The following is a 13,706-nucleotide window of genomic DNA, read 5'->3' on the forward strand; positions in this document are numbered from 1 at the left end:
TTAATTTGATTTATGGATTGAGGTAGGGATCCATCAATATTTTATTTTGCCTTTTACCAAATGGCTACTCAGTTGTCTTAAACCATTTATTGAACAATTCAGTCTTTTTCCTCACCAGTTAAAAAGCCACCTTTATTACATGGCAAATTCCTATATTTACTTGGGTTTATTTTTCAGTCCTTTTTTTTTTTTTTTGAGATGGAGTTTCGCTCTTGTTGCCCAGGCTGGAGTGCAATGGCGCAATCTCGGCTCACCACAACTTCCACCTCCTGGGTTCAAGCGATTCTCCTGTCTCATCCCCCTGAGTAGCTGGGATTACAGGCATGTGCCACCACGCCCGGCTAATTTTGTGTTTTTAGTAGAGACGGGGTTTCTCCGTGTTGGTCAGGCTGTTCTTGAACTGTCGACCTCAGGTGATCTGCCTGCCTTCGCCTCCCAAAGTGTTGGGATTATAGGTGTAAGCCACTGCGCCCAGCCTCTCAACCCTGTTTTTTTTGCCATTGATTAATTTCGTTGAATAACTCTGTAGTGATACCACAATTCTAATTATTTTATAGTATTTGAAAAATATCTGATAAGGCAAGACCTTAATTCCTTTTAGAATTTTTCTCATGGTTCTCATGAAAAATAAATAAATAATTTATAATTAACCATTATATTATAATTTATAATTATAAAATTATAAATTATAATTTATTAATAATTAATAATTATTATTTTTTTGAGATGGAGTCTTGCTCTGTCGCCCAGGCTAGATTGCAGTGGCATGATCTTTGCTCACTTCAGCCTCCATCTCCCGGGTTCAGGCGATTCTCCTGCCTCAGCCTCCCAAGTAGCTGGGACTACAGGTGTGCACCACCACTCCCGGCTACTTTTTGTATTTTTAGTAGAGATGGGGTTTCACCACGTTGGCCAGGTTGGTCTTGATTTCAAAAATTTACTTAAAAAATTATTTGTATTTTAGTTGTTTTTTGAGACAGTCTTGCTCTGTCACCTAGGCTGGAGTGCAGTGCCACGATCTTAGCTCACTGCATCCTCCACCTCTTGGGTTCAAGTGATTCTTGTGCCTCAGCCATCTTAGTAGCTTGGATGACAGGCATGCACCACCATGCCTGGCTAATTTTTTTGTATTTTTTAGTAGAGATGGGGTTTCACCATCTTGGCCAGGCTGGTCTTCAACTCCGGGCCTCAGGTGATCTGCCTGCCTCGGTGTCCCATAGTGCTGGGATTACAGGCGTGAGCCACTGTAGCCAGCTTGAAAATTTATTTTTTTACATACAGAAAAGCACACAAATCATAAGAATAACACTTGATTGGCCAGGTGCAGTGGCTCATGCCTGTAATCTCAGCACTTTGGGAGGCCGATGCAGGTGGATCACCTGAGGTCAGGAGTTTGAGACCAGTCTGGCCAATATGATGAAACCCTGTCTGTACTAAAAATACAAAAAATTAGCCGAGCATGGTGGTGCGCGCCTGTAGTCCCACTACTCAGAAGGCTGAGGCAGGAGAATCACTTGAACCTGGGAGGCGGAGGTTGCAGTGAGCTGAGATCATGCCTCTGCACTCCAGCCTGGGCAACAGAGTGAGTTCTGTCTCAAAAAAAAAAAAAAAAAAAAAAAAAAAGACACTTGATTGACTAATTATCACGAAAGAAATTTATCTGTCCCATATCTACCACCAAGATCAAAACATTACTAACACTTCAAGACACCCTTATCTTCCATTTTTCTACTACCAGTTACTTCTGCCTCTCTTCCTTGAAGGGAACCACTTACCCTTAACTTTGAATTGAGCAGATTATTTTGCCTATGTTGGACTTTATGTATATTCATACATTGTCATTCCTTCTGCTTCTGTTTTCTTTCACTCAACTTTATAAGATTAATTTATGTGTAAGCAGTAGTGTGTTCACTTCTAGTGCTGTACAATTTTTTTTTTTTTTTTTTTGGTGGAGGACAAGGTCTCAATATGTTGCCCAGGCCAGTCTGGAACTCCTGGGCTCAAGCAGTCTGCCCACCTCAGCCTCCCAAAGTGCTGGGATTATAAGCATGAGCCAATGGGACCAACAGTGCTGTACATTATTTCAGTGTGTGAGTATATACTATATATTATATTCCTTTCTACTAGTGATGGTCATTTTGATTTTTCCATGTATTTGGTCATTATGAATAAAGCTGCAGTGAACATTCTGCATATATATTTTAGTGTCCTTTTTTTTCTTTTCTTTTTGATACAGGATTTCACTTCATCACCCAGGCTGGAGTACATGGTGTGATCACAGTTCACTGCTGCCTTGGCCTCTGGGGTCTGTCTAAGTGGTCCTTCCACTTCAGCTTCCCCAGTAGCTGAGACTGCAGACACTCACCACCATGTTTGGCTAATTCAAAAATTTTTTGTAGGCCCGGCGCAGTGGCTTACGCCTTTAATCCCAGCATTTTGGGAGGCTGAGGTAGGTGGACACTTGAGGCCAGGAGTTCGAGACCAGCCTGGGGAACATGGTGAAAACCCATCTGTACAAATATACAAAAATTAGCCAGACGTGGTGGTGCATGCCTGTAATCCCAGCTACTTGGGAAGCTGAGGTGGGAGAATTGCTTGAACCCAGGAGGCGGAGGTTGCAGTGAGCTGAAATCTTGGCACTGTACTCTAGCCTGGGTGACAGCGAGACCCTGCCTCAAAAAAAAAAAAATTGTTTCTGCTCCCCTCCCTCCTCCCACCCTCCACCCCCAAGTAAGACCCCAATGTCTATTGTTCTCTTCTTTGTGTTCATAAGTTCTCTTTGTGTTCAGAAGTTCTCATCATGTAGCTCCCATAAGATAAAGATTTATCTTCCCCAGGGTCCTAAATATTCTCCTGTGTTATTTTCTATAAGTTGTATTGCTTTATCTTTCATGCTTAGGTCTACAGTCAACCTGGAATTGATTATTCTCATCAGTTGGGAAGTAAGATCATGGAATAATTTGACGTTACTTGATCTCTATGACTTTAGCAAAGTAGCAGAGGATTGAATGACTGCTAATCATGAACATGTCTGATGTTAGCAAAAGCAACAACTCAAAGCAAAAGGGAGACATACATGGGGAAAACAAACACAAATACTTAAAATTATACATGACGAGACTGTGTGTGTGTTTTAAAAAATGATATTGGGCCAAGTGCAGTGGCTTACGCTAGTAACCCCAGCAGTTTGGGAGGCAAAGACGGGAGGATCACTTGAGGCCAGGAAGACCAGGCTGCAGTGAGCTATGATTTTACTGCTGCACTACAGCCTGGGCAACAGAGCAAGACCCTGCCTCAAAACACAAACCAAAACCAGAACGATACTGTTTTATTACTACTAGCAGGAGTGGCCTACATGGGTGGTGGGTATGCTGGGCTTAGGGTGTATGGGAGCCATGAGGAGAAGATGGTGACTGAGATCCTAGAAGGAAAGGGGGGGTGGGGCTTGAAGGCAAGACCCAAGGCAAGACCCTCCTTAGATTTGCTTCTGGGAATAGGTAGCCATGATAAAACAGTCATGGCTTATGATGAACTAGGGCCATGCTGCCAATAAGATTAAGAAATTTTTCAGTCTGAGATGAGGGAAACAAAAAAGATTAAGCAATTCTTGGAAATCTAACTGCCTGTCACAGTTGAGGTCTAGTTTCTTCATCATGTGGTCAAGGACTCCAGCGTCCTTGTGGTTCTGTGTGAGGGCAGCCAGTTCTGTATTCATGAAACTGAGGGGCTCCCCTCTTGGAGAGTTTGCGGTTATGACATCCTTTCCAGCATCCTCCTGGAAAATAGCAATCAGGGACTTGATGCACTGCTCAGTCTCTGTAGGGCTGGAGAATTTTTCCATGTTGGAGTTGAGTGAGGTACCTGCTGAGACTTTTCTATTTTGCAAACTCTTTTTTTTTTTTTTTTGAGACGGAGTCTTGTTCTGTTGCCCAGGCTAGAGTGCAGTGGTGCAATCTCAGCTCACTGCAACTTCTGCCTCCCAGCTTCACGAGCCTTTCTCCTGCCTCAGCCTCCTGAGTAGCTGGGACTACAGGTACCCGCCACCATGCCCGGGTAATTTTTTATATTTTTAGTAGAGACGGGGTTTCACCATGTTAGCCAGGATGGTGTCGATCTCCTGACCTTGTGATCCACCCGCCTCGGCCTCCCAAAGTGCTGGGATTACAGGCGTGAGCCACAATGCCTGACTTGTTTTTAGATTTGCTTATTTCTTGCATGTCTAATTTATGAGACCTTGATACAGTAATGCCATGAGGCATTACATGAAAATCACTGTAAAGTTTTTAGTAACTAGAACCTAGAATTTATATTATCATGGTTCTCCTTTATTTTCACTTTCAGGAAAATCTGTACTTTAGTGTTTTAAGTAAACTAGTTTCCTTCTTCAATGATTTTTCAAAAAATTTTTCTTTAAAAACAACTTATTTGTAAGCGGGCAACATAGTGAGTCCCTGTCTCTAGAAAAAAAAAAAAAGCTCTCTAAAAAGTCCTGGCCAGTCGCGGTGGCTCATGCCTGTAATCCCAGCACTTTGGGAGGCCAAGGTGGGCAGGTCACGAGGTCAGGAGATCGAGACCAGCCTGGCCAACATAGTGAAACTCCATCTCTACTAAAAATACAAAAATTAGCCGGGCATGGTGACGCACACCTGTAGTCCCAGCTACTCAGGAGGCTGAGGCAGGAGAATCGCTTGAAACCAGGAGGTGGAGGTTGCAGTGAGCTGAGATTGAGCCACTGCACCACTGCACTCTAGCCTGGGCAACAGAGCGAGACACCGTCTCAAAAAATAAAAATAAAAATAAAAAAGGTCCCAGGCACAGTGGCTCATGCCTATAATCCCAGCACTTTAGGAGGCTGAGGTGGGTGGATCACTTGAGTCAAGGAATTCTAGCCCAGCTTGCGCAATGAGGCTAAACCCCATCTCTACAAATGATACAAAAAAGCCGGGTGTGGTGGCGTATGCCTGTGGTCCCAGCTATTTGGAAGGCTGAGGTGGGAAGATCACCTGAGCCTGGGAGTAGAGTATTATACACCCTGAGTGCCCAGGAGGCCATGGATTTTGTTTGTTGTTGTTGTTTTTTGTGTTTTTTGTTTTTTTGAGGCAGAGTCTTGCTCTGTCACCCAGGCTGGAGTACAATGGCATGATCTTGGCTCACTGCAACCTCCACCTCCTGGGTTCAGGCGATTCTCCTGCCTCAGCCTCCCAAGTAGCTGGGTTTATAGATGCCCGCCACCACGCCGGCTAATTTTTGTATTTGTAGTAGAGACGGGGTTTTGCCATGTTGGCTAGGCTGATCTGGAACTCCTGACCTCAAGTTATCCACTTGACTCAGCTTCCCAAAGTGCTGGGTTACAGGCATGAGTCTCAGGAGGCTCGGGCAGGAGAATGTCTTGAACCCGTTAGGTAGAGGTTGCAGTGCACTCCAGCCTGGGCAACAGAACGAGACTCCATCTCATAAATAAATAAATAAAAACTAAGAAACTAAGAGGTGATGAGGAAGAAGCAGAACCTCTGTAAATGACCATTTGGAGTGAAATCCCTACCCCCTTTCCCATTCAAAGGATGACTCTTTGAACTGCATAGCAACTGTGAAATCTTTGATTATAAATTTTCCACTCATCGTGTGTACTCTTAAATGACAGATCATTGGAGATCTATCAAAACAGAACTGAAAGTGTATCTCCTATCTATAGTCAATATATTATAGAAGGAACTTAGTCATTCATACCCTTTGATACCTAGCCTACTACTTTTCTACTCCCTGAACACAATTTTTGACTTGTGGAACATTGGTTTTTTTTTTGCTGTGTCACCTAGGCTAGGGTGCAGTGCCATGATCTCAGCTCACTGCAACCTCCGCCTCCCGGGTTCAAGTGATTCTCATGACAGCCTCTGGAGTAGCTGGGATTACAAGCATTCGCCACCACACCCAGCTAATTTTTATATTCTTAGTAGAAGTTTAGTAGGGTTTTGCCACGTTGGCCAGGCTGGTCTTGAACTTCTAGCCTCAAGTGATCCTCCCGCCTCGGCCTTTCAGAGTGCTGGTACTACGGGTGTGAGCCACCACATCCAGCCTGGAAAATCTTTTTGTTACAATTTTGGGCATCATTCCAGATTTCTCCTTTCCTTTCTTGCCTATCACATCTTATTAGTCCCCAGTTCTATTGATTTCTTCCCATCAATATGCTTGAACTTCCTCCATTCCTATTCCCACTGAATTGCCTTTTTTTTTTTTTTTTTTGGAGATGGAGTCTCACTTTGTTGCCCAGGCTGGAATGCCGTGGGATCTCGGCTAACTGCAACCTTGGCTTCCTAGTTTCAAACTATTCTCCTGTCTCAGGTGATCCACTCACCTCAGCCTTCCAAAGGGCTAGGATTACGGGTATGAGCCACCACACCTGGCCTAAATTAGCTTTTTAAGACCTCATCTTCCACTAGAAAAATTGTTAGTTATGTCTCACACCTTGTTTAGCTTCGGAACGTCTCATGCCTTGTTCAGCTTCGGGCTGTCCCCCCCCTTTTTTTTTTTTTGACAGAGTCTCGGTCTGTCACCCAGACTTGAGTGCAGTGGCGTGATCTCGGCTCACTGCAACCTCCACCTCCAGGGTTCAAGCAAGTCTTCTGCCTCAGTCTCTGGAGTAGGTGGGACTACAGGCGCGTGCCACCATGCCTGGCACATTTTTGAATTTTTAGTAGAGAACGGGGTTTCACCATATTAGCCAGGCTGGTCTCGAACTCCTGACCTCAAGTGATCCGCCTGCCTCGACCTCCCAAAATGCTGGGATTACAGGCATGAGCTACCACACCCGGCCCAGTCTGTCCTGTTTACTGCTGCCAAAGTGTGTCCCTGGCCTAAAATCACAGCAGATGTCTGCTTAGCACGTCATAACCAAACCTTTTGGAACCTATCCTCTGCCTAACACGTTGGTGTTCTCATACAGAGCAGTCTTGGAACAAAGTACCCATTAGGGTTATCTGAATTCCTTATCGTACTATGGCATTGCCATTGTGCTGTTATTACTCAAGTTTGGTGGACCTGTGCCCAGAAGTAGAATTATTGAAACAAAAACATTGGTGTCATTTAACATTTTTGAGATGTTTTCTTTAGTTATTTTTCCTGCAGGGTTATATGATATTTTGATTTATAAGAAATATATGCTTAGTCTTTGTACTACTTATGGCACAGCTCCTAAAACCTTTGGAATCTCTGAAGTGACTAAGTGTCTTTTTGTATGCTAATGAAATGACTGGTGGCTGGGAGCTCTTGGTAGCCTCCAGACAGGGGCTGGTTGCCAGGAGAACCAACCACTTGATGAGAGGTTTAGAACTTTTTAGTCTGACCTCTGGGAGGGGAGAGGAGCTAAAGGTTGTTGATCTCCAGTGGCCAGTGATTCAATCAGTCATGCCTATGTAATCAAGTCTTTTTTTTTTTTTTTTTGAGACGGAGTGCCACTCTGTCGCCCAGGCTGGTGTGCGGTGGCACAATCACGATCTCGGCTCACTGCAACCTCCGCCTCCCAGGTTCAAGCAGTTCTCTGCCTCAGCCTCCAGAGTAGCTGGGATTACAAGCACCTGCCACCATACCTGGCTAAGTTTTGTATTTTTAGTAGAGTCAGGGTTTCACCATCTTGGCCAGGTTGGTCTTGAACTCCTGACCTCATAATCCACCAGCCTCGGCCTCCCACTGCGCCCAGGCTTTTTTTTTTTTTTTTTTTTTGGAGACAAGGTCTCTCTCTGATGCCCAGGCTGGAGTGCAGTGGCGTGATCTCAGCTCACTGCAGCCTCTGCCTCCCGGGTTCAAGCAATTCTCTTGTCTCAGCTTCCTGAGCAGCTGGGACTACAGGCATATGCCACCACACCTGACTAATTTTTTGTATTTTTAGTAAAGATGGGTTTTCGCCATGTTGGCCTGGCTGGTGTCAAATTCCTGGCCTCAAGCCTGCCTCAGCCTTGCAAATTGCTGGGACTACAGGTGTGAACCACTGCTCCCGGACACTGTCTCATATTTTGTGAAACACTCAACCTCCTTGATCTGTTTTGATAGTTGATAGACACAGGTACACATAACTGTTTTTCTACGGTAAGGAAATTGGCACACACATGATGATAAATGATCCTTGATACCTGGGGCCTACTCCTAAGGAGGGATAAAATGGAGTTAGGGGCATTGGAGAATGACGAATGGGAGAGGCTACAGCCCTCTGTGGTTGGCATTCTGCTGTGCTGCTAAGGCTGGCTTTAGAAGTAACAGCTTATAATTAGAACTGTGATTTGTGTCTGCCTGTCCATCTGTCCTCCCTCCCTCCCTCCCTACCTACCTCCCTCCCTTCCTTCCTCCCTTCCTTTTCTTGAAACAGAGTTTCTCTCTAGTTACCAGGGTTGGAGTGCAATGGCATGATCTCGGCTCACCGCACCCTCTGCCTCCTGGGTTCAAGCGATTCTCCTGCCTCAGCCTCCTGAGTAGCTGGAATTACAGGCATGTGCCACCATGCCTGGCTAATTTTTTGTATTTTTAGTAGAGACGAGGTTTCTCCATGTCGTCCAGGCTGGTCTCGAACTCCCGACCTCAGGTGATCTGCCCGCCTTGGCCTCCCAAAGTGTTGGGATTATAGGCGTGAACCACTGCGCCCGGCCGTTATTTGTGTTTGTTAAGTAGATTCTTTACCTCTCCAAGTAAGAGAATAAACACAACCCCGCCCCCCCATATTGGGCTATGTATGAAAGGCTTAGCAACAATTTAGAAGTTTAGAAAGCCCAAGCCCTTTTAATGCAAAGCACCGCCATTGGCTTTTTGGTTCCCACCTGAAGTGTGGCCATAGAGGCTCGGAAGCCATAGGTTTGGCCTGGGGTGGTAGTCTATCACAGGTCACCTGCACTTGGCATTCTGCTGTGATGGTGTTCTAGCCGACTGAAGACGTATTCAGTGATACCTAGCAAGCAATTAATTTAAGAAAATTTAAAAAGAACAATGCCAGTGTTGTGGGGCCTAATAATACAGATTGCTCCCAGCTTCTCATAGTAGCTTTTGAAAGTCTTATTGTGGTAATATTTAGGCCATAGGTTGTGTTTGCCTTTTGATGCCAGCTTTAGAACCAGTTGAGTATGCATGATTTTTGGGTGGGGACACGGAGAGCCTACCTTTTGTTCATTGTCTGAATTATTTTGCTATCAGGAACTGGAGACTAAAATCTGAACAGATCCAGTGGAACTATTTTCTGAGAATGATGTCTGTGTTTGACACATGGGAGTATCTGTTTCCCCAGCCAGGTCGTGTGAATTTTTTTTTTTTTTTTTTGAGATGAAGTCTGGCTCTGTTGCCCAGGCTGGAGTGCAGTGGCGCGATCTTGGCTCACTGCAACCTCCGCCTCCTGGGTTCAAGCAATTCTCCTGCCTCAGCCTCCTGAGTAGCCGGGATTACAGGCGCCTGCCACCACGCCCAGCTAATTTTTGTATTTTTAGTAGAGATGGGGTTTCACCATGTTGGTCAGGCTGGTCTCAAACCCCTGACCTCGTGATCCACCCGCCTCTGCCTCCCAAAGTGCTGGGATTACAGGCGTGAGCCACCGTGCCTGGCCCGTGTGAAAAATTTTTACCACCCACTTGTCCAAGAGGGGGGAGTGAACAAACAAGACTTGATATTACACCTTTGAAAAGCAGAGTTGAAAGAATTGACAAAATAAGTGCCTACTTTGTTTTAGAGGTATGTTTTCACCATGGTTACTGACACTATTTTTTCCTATCTGCCAAAGACCTTTGGGAGAGTCCATTGCCACTAGCTGTAATTTTCTTTCAAAAGAACCTTCCTAGTATATCCTTGTCACTGTTCCCAGGAAAGATTTTATGTTACTTTTCTCAGTCTCAGAATCAGTTTTGTTTCTTCTTTTTTTTTTTTTTGAGACGAGTCTCGCTCTGTTGCCCAGCCTGGCTGGAATGCAGTGGTGCGATCACAGCTCACTGCAAACCCTGCCCTCCTGGTTCAAGCGGTTCTCTCACTTCAGCCTCCCAAGTAGCTGGGATTACAGGCACACGCCACCACGCTTGGCACAGTTTTGTATTTTTAGTAGAGACGGGGTTTTGCCATGTTGGCCAGGCTGGTCTTGAACTCCTGGCCTCAAGTGATCTGCCCTCCTCAGTCTCCCAAAGTGCTGGGATTACAGGCAGGAGCCACTGCACCCGGCCAGTTTTGTTTCTTTAACTCTCTTATAGTAGACCTTTCCCATTAGAGATGAGTTATAAGCACTAAAACAAAACCCTAGCTTCTTCTCCCCACAGTGGATGGGTTCTACTTTATTTCATTAATAAGCTTTTTTCCCTCCTAGCTTTGATATAAGCTGACAAAACTGTTCTTAAATTGGTCGAACTTGTTTTCATTTTTATTTTTTCAAAAGTTTTAAAATAGAGACAGGGTCTCACTTTGTTGGCCAGGCTGTAGTGTAGTGGCTGTTCACAGGTGCAATCATAGTTCATTGCAGCCTCCAACTCCTAGGCTTAGGCCATCTTCTGCCTGAGCCTTCTGAAGAGCTGGCACTATAAGCGTGTGCCACCACACCCAGCTTCATTTTTATGTTTTAGAAGACAGTATGTTTAAACTGAACATTAAAACAATTATTTACTTATTTTTGGAATACGTAACACATTTTATTGTTCAAAGTCTGAAAGGTATAAAAAGTGATGGAGTCAGCCTGGGCAACATGGCAAGACCCTGTTTTTACAAAAAAAAAAAAATTAAAAAATTATCCAAGTATGGTGGCATGCACCTCCCAGCTACTCCAGAGGCTGAGGCTGGAGGATTACTTGAGTCCAGGATGTAGAGGCTGCAGTGAGCCATGAACATGCCACTTCAGTGTGGGAGTCTCAAAAAAAAAAAAAAGGAAGTTCAGAGTGTTGTTTACTTCTGACTTATAGCTGGCAAGTACAGAGATAATCTTCGCCGATAAGGTTGTTTCCAGTTTATAGTGTACTCTTCTATCTAAACAAACAGGTATGTTTACCCCATTTGTAAATAAAAAACATGGCAACATGATATGCAGTGTTTTGTACCTTCCTTTTTTTTTTTTTCTTTTGAGACAAAGTTTCCACTTGTTGCCCAGGCTGGAGTGCGATGGCGTGATCTTGGCTCACCACAACCTTCACCCCGCCGGGCTCAAGCAATTCTCCTGCCTCAGCCTCCCAGCTAGCTGGGATTAACAGGCATACGCCACCATGCCCGGCTAATTTTGTATTTTTAGTAGAGACAGGGTTTCTCCATGTTGGTCAGGCTGGTCTCGAAATCCCGAGCTCAGGTGATCCGCCTGCCTCAGCCTCCCAAAGTGCTGGGATTACAGGCGTGAGCCACTGTGCCTGGCCCACCTTCCTTTTTTCAACTAATGACATAGTTATATATCACAACATTAAAAGCTTTTCCTACCTTTTTTTAAATTTATTTTTATTTTTATTTTTTTTTGAGATAGAGTTTTGTTCTTGTTGCCCAGGCTGGAGTGCAGTGGCACGATCTTGGCTCACTGCACCCTCCCGCCTTCCAGTTTCAAGTGATTTCTCCTGCCTCAGCCTCCCGGGTAGCTGGGATTACAGGCGCCCGCCACCACGCCTGGCGAATTTTTGTATTTTTAGTAGAGATGGGGTTTTACCATGTTGGCCAGGCTGGTCTCGAACTCCTGACTTTGTCATCCGCCCACCTGGGCCTCCAAAAATGCTGGGATTACAGGCGTGAGCCACTGTGCCCGGCCTACCTTTTTATTTTTTGACAGCAGTAGTTTTTATTGTTTGGTTATATTGTAATTTATTTTGTTACTTCCATATAAATTTCCAGTCTTTTACTGTTATCAGTAATCCTTTAGTGGATATCCTACAGAAATCTGCAGAACTTTGTCCTGTAATGTTCCTTTATAGCAAAAGAAAACCTAAGCTTATGTTACATTCAGTTGTGCCTCTTCGGTTTCCTTTAATCTGGAACAGTTAGTGAATCTTTCTTTGTATTTCATGACACTGACTTATTTTGTATAAAGTCCCTTGAGTTGGTTTGGTCTGATGTTTCCTCATGATTCAATTAAGGCCATGCATCTTTGGCCAGAACATCACAGAAGTGATTCTGTGTTGTGCATTATACCGGAAGGTGTGTGGTGTCAATTAGATTCATTACTGGGTGTGTTAAATTTAAGCATTTGGTTAAGGTGGTGTCTGTCAAGTTTCTCCACTGAAAGTTATTATCTTTCCCTTTGTAATTAACTTTTTCTGAGATACTTTGAGACATTGTAAATATTGTTATTTCTCCAACTTGCCTACATTAGCATCCGTGATGATCCTTGCCTGATTCCTTTCTGAATCTGATGTATGCCAAATGGAGATTTTTAATTCTGTCATTCCTTCCACTTTGATAGTTGGTTTTCTTCTAAAAGGAAGAGATTTTTCTTCCATCCATCTCACCATGAAATGATGGATTCTTGCTTTATTCAGTAGGTTATAATCCTATTACTCATTTTGTTGCTAAATTTTGTTGCCAAATTTGACCAGTGGGACCTCCCCTTCCAGCCAACTCTTGTGCTCTTTTAACATGTCTCCATCACTCTTTCAGTACATCATTTTAGGGCACAGTAAGATGTAGGTTCGTTTTCTAATTTCACTGCCCTGGCCTTGGAATCAGCCATTTATTTCTCCAAGGAGCACTGGATTCTTTTAGTGGGTAATATTTAGAAGTCAGGATCTGTGTTTCAGAATTATTAACCCATGTCTCTATGGAAAAGAAGCCTACTAGTTAGAGTTGGCTGTTTGTTCCTTTTGTCTTTAGCCAGAGGGTACTACTAAATGAGCTTGATAACTGTTTAAGTTACTTTGGTCAGTCACACCCCCTCCCTCTCCCTCCCCCACTCCTGCCTTCCCTTCAGTCTGGATCTTTTATTTAGTTGAAATATGTTTTCTCTGTTTTGAATTTAGGGTTCCTGTCATCCTTGTTAATTCCTTTTTTTTTTTTTTTGAGACCGAGTCTCGCTCTGTTGCCCAGGCTGGAGTGCAGTGGCGCAATCTCGGCTCACTGCAACCTCCGCCTCCTGGGTTCAAGCAGTTCTCCTGCATCAGCCTCTAGTCTTCAGCCTGTAGCTGGAGTTACAGACGTGTACCACCACACCTGGCTAATTTTTGTATTTCTAGTAGAGACAGGGTTTCACCATGTTGGCCAGGCTGGTCTCAAAACTCCTAACCTCAAGTGATCCTCCTGCCTTGGCCTCCCAAAGGGCTAGGATTACAGGCGTGAGCCACCACGCCTAGCCAGTTGATTTATTTTTGTTTGTGTGCATGCGTGAATTAGTGTGAGAAACAGTCACATGGTCCCAAATTGTGCATTATATGAAAAGGTACATTTCCTTTTCATTCATTCATTCATTCATTCATTTATTCATTTATTTTTTCCAAGACAGAGTCTTGCTCTGTCGCCCAGGCCAGAGTGCAGTGGTGTAATCTCGGCTCCCTGCAACCTCCGTGTCCTGGGTTCAAGGGATTCTTCTGCCACAACCTCCCAAGTAGCTGGGATTACAGGCCCGCACCGCCACGCCCGGCTAATTTTTGTATTTTTAGTAGAGACAGGGTTTCAGGCTGGCCTCGAACTCCTGACCTTGTTATCCACCTGCCTCAGCCTCCCAAAGTGCTGGGATTGCAGGTGTGAGCCACTGTGTCCGGCCGAAAAGGTACATTTTCCTTTAACCTTATTCCCACTCA

General features: G+C 44.4%; 1 protein-coding gene across 13 annotated transcripts in view; it reads left to right on the forward strand.

Annotated features, from left to right (window-relative positions):
• Positions 1-13,706, forward strand: part of USP48 (ubiquitin specific peptidase 48) — a 107,581-nt gene that overhangs the window by 11,467 nt on the left and 82,408 nt on the right. The window lies entirely within an intron of this gene.

Source organism: Pan troglodytes, chromosome 1 (genome assembly GCF_028858775.2).
Source record: "Pan troglodytes isolate AG18354 chromosome 1, NHGRI_mPanTro3-v2.0_pri, whole genome shotgun sequence".
NCBI lineage: Eukaryota > Metazoa > Chordata > Mammalia > Primates > Hominidae > Pan > Pan troglodytes.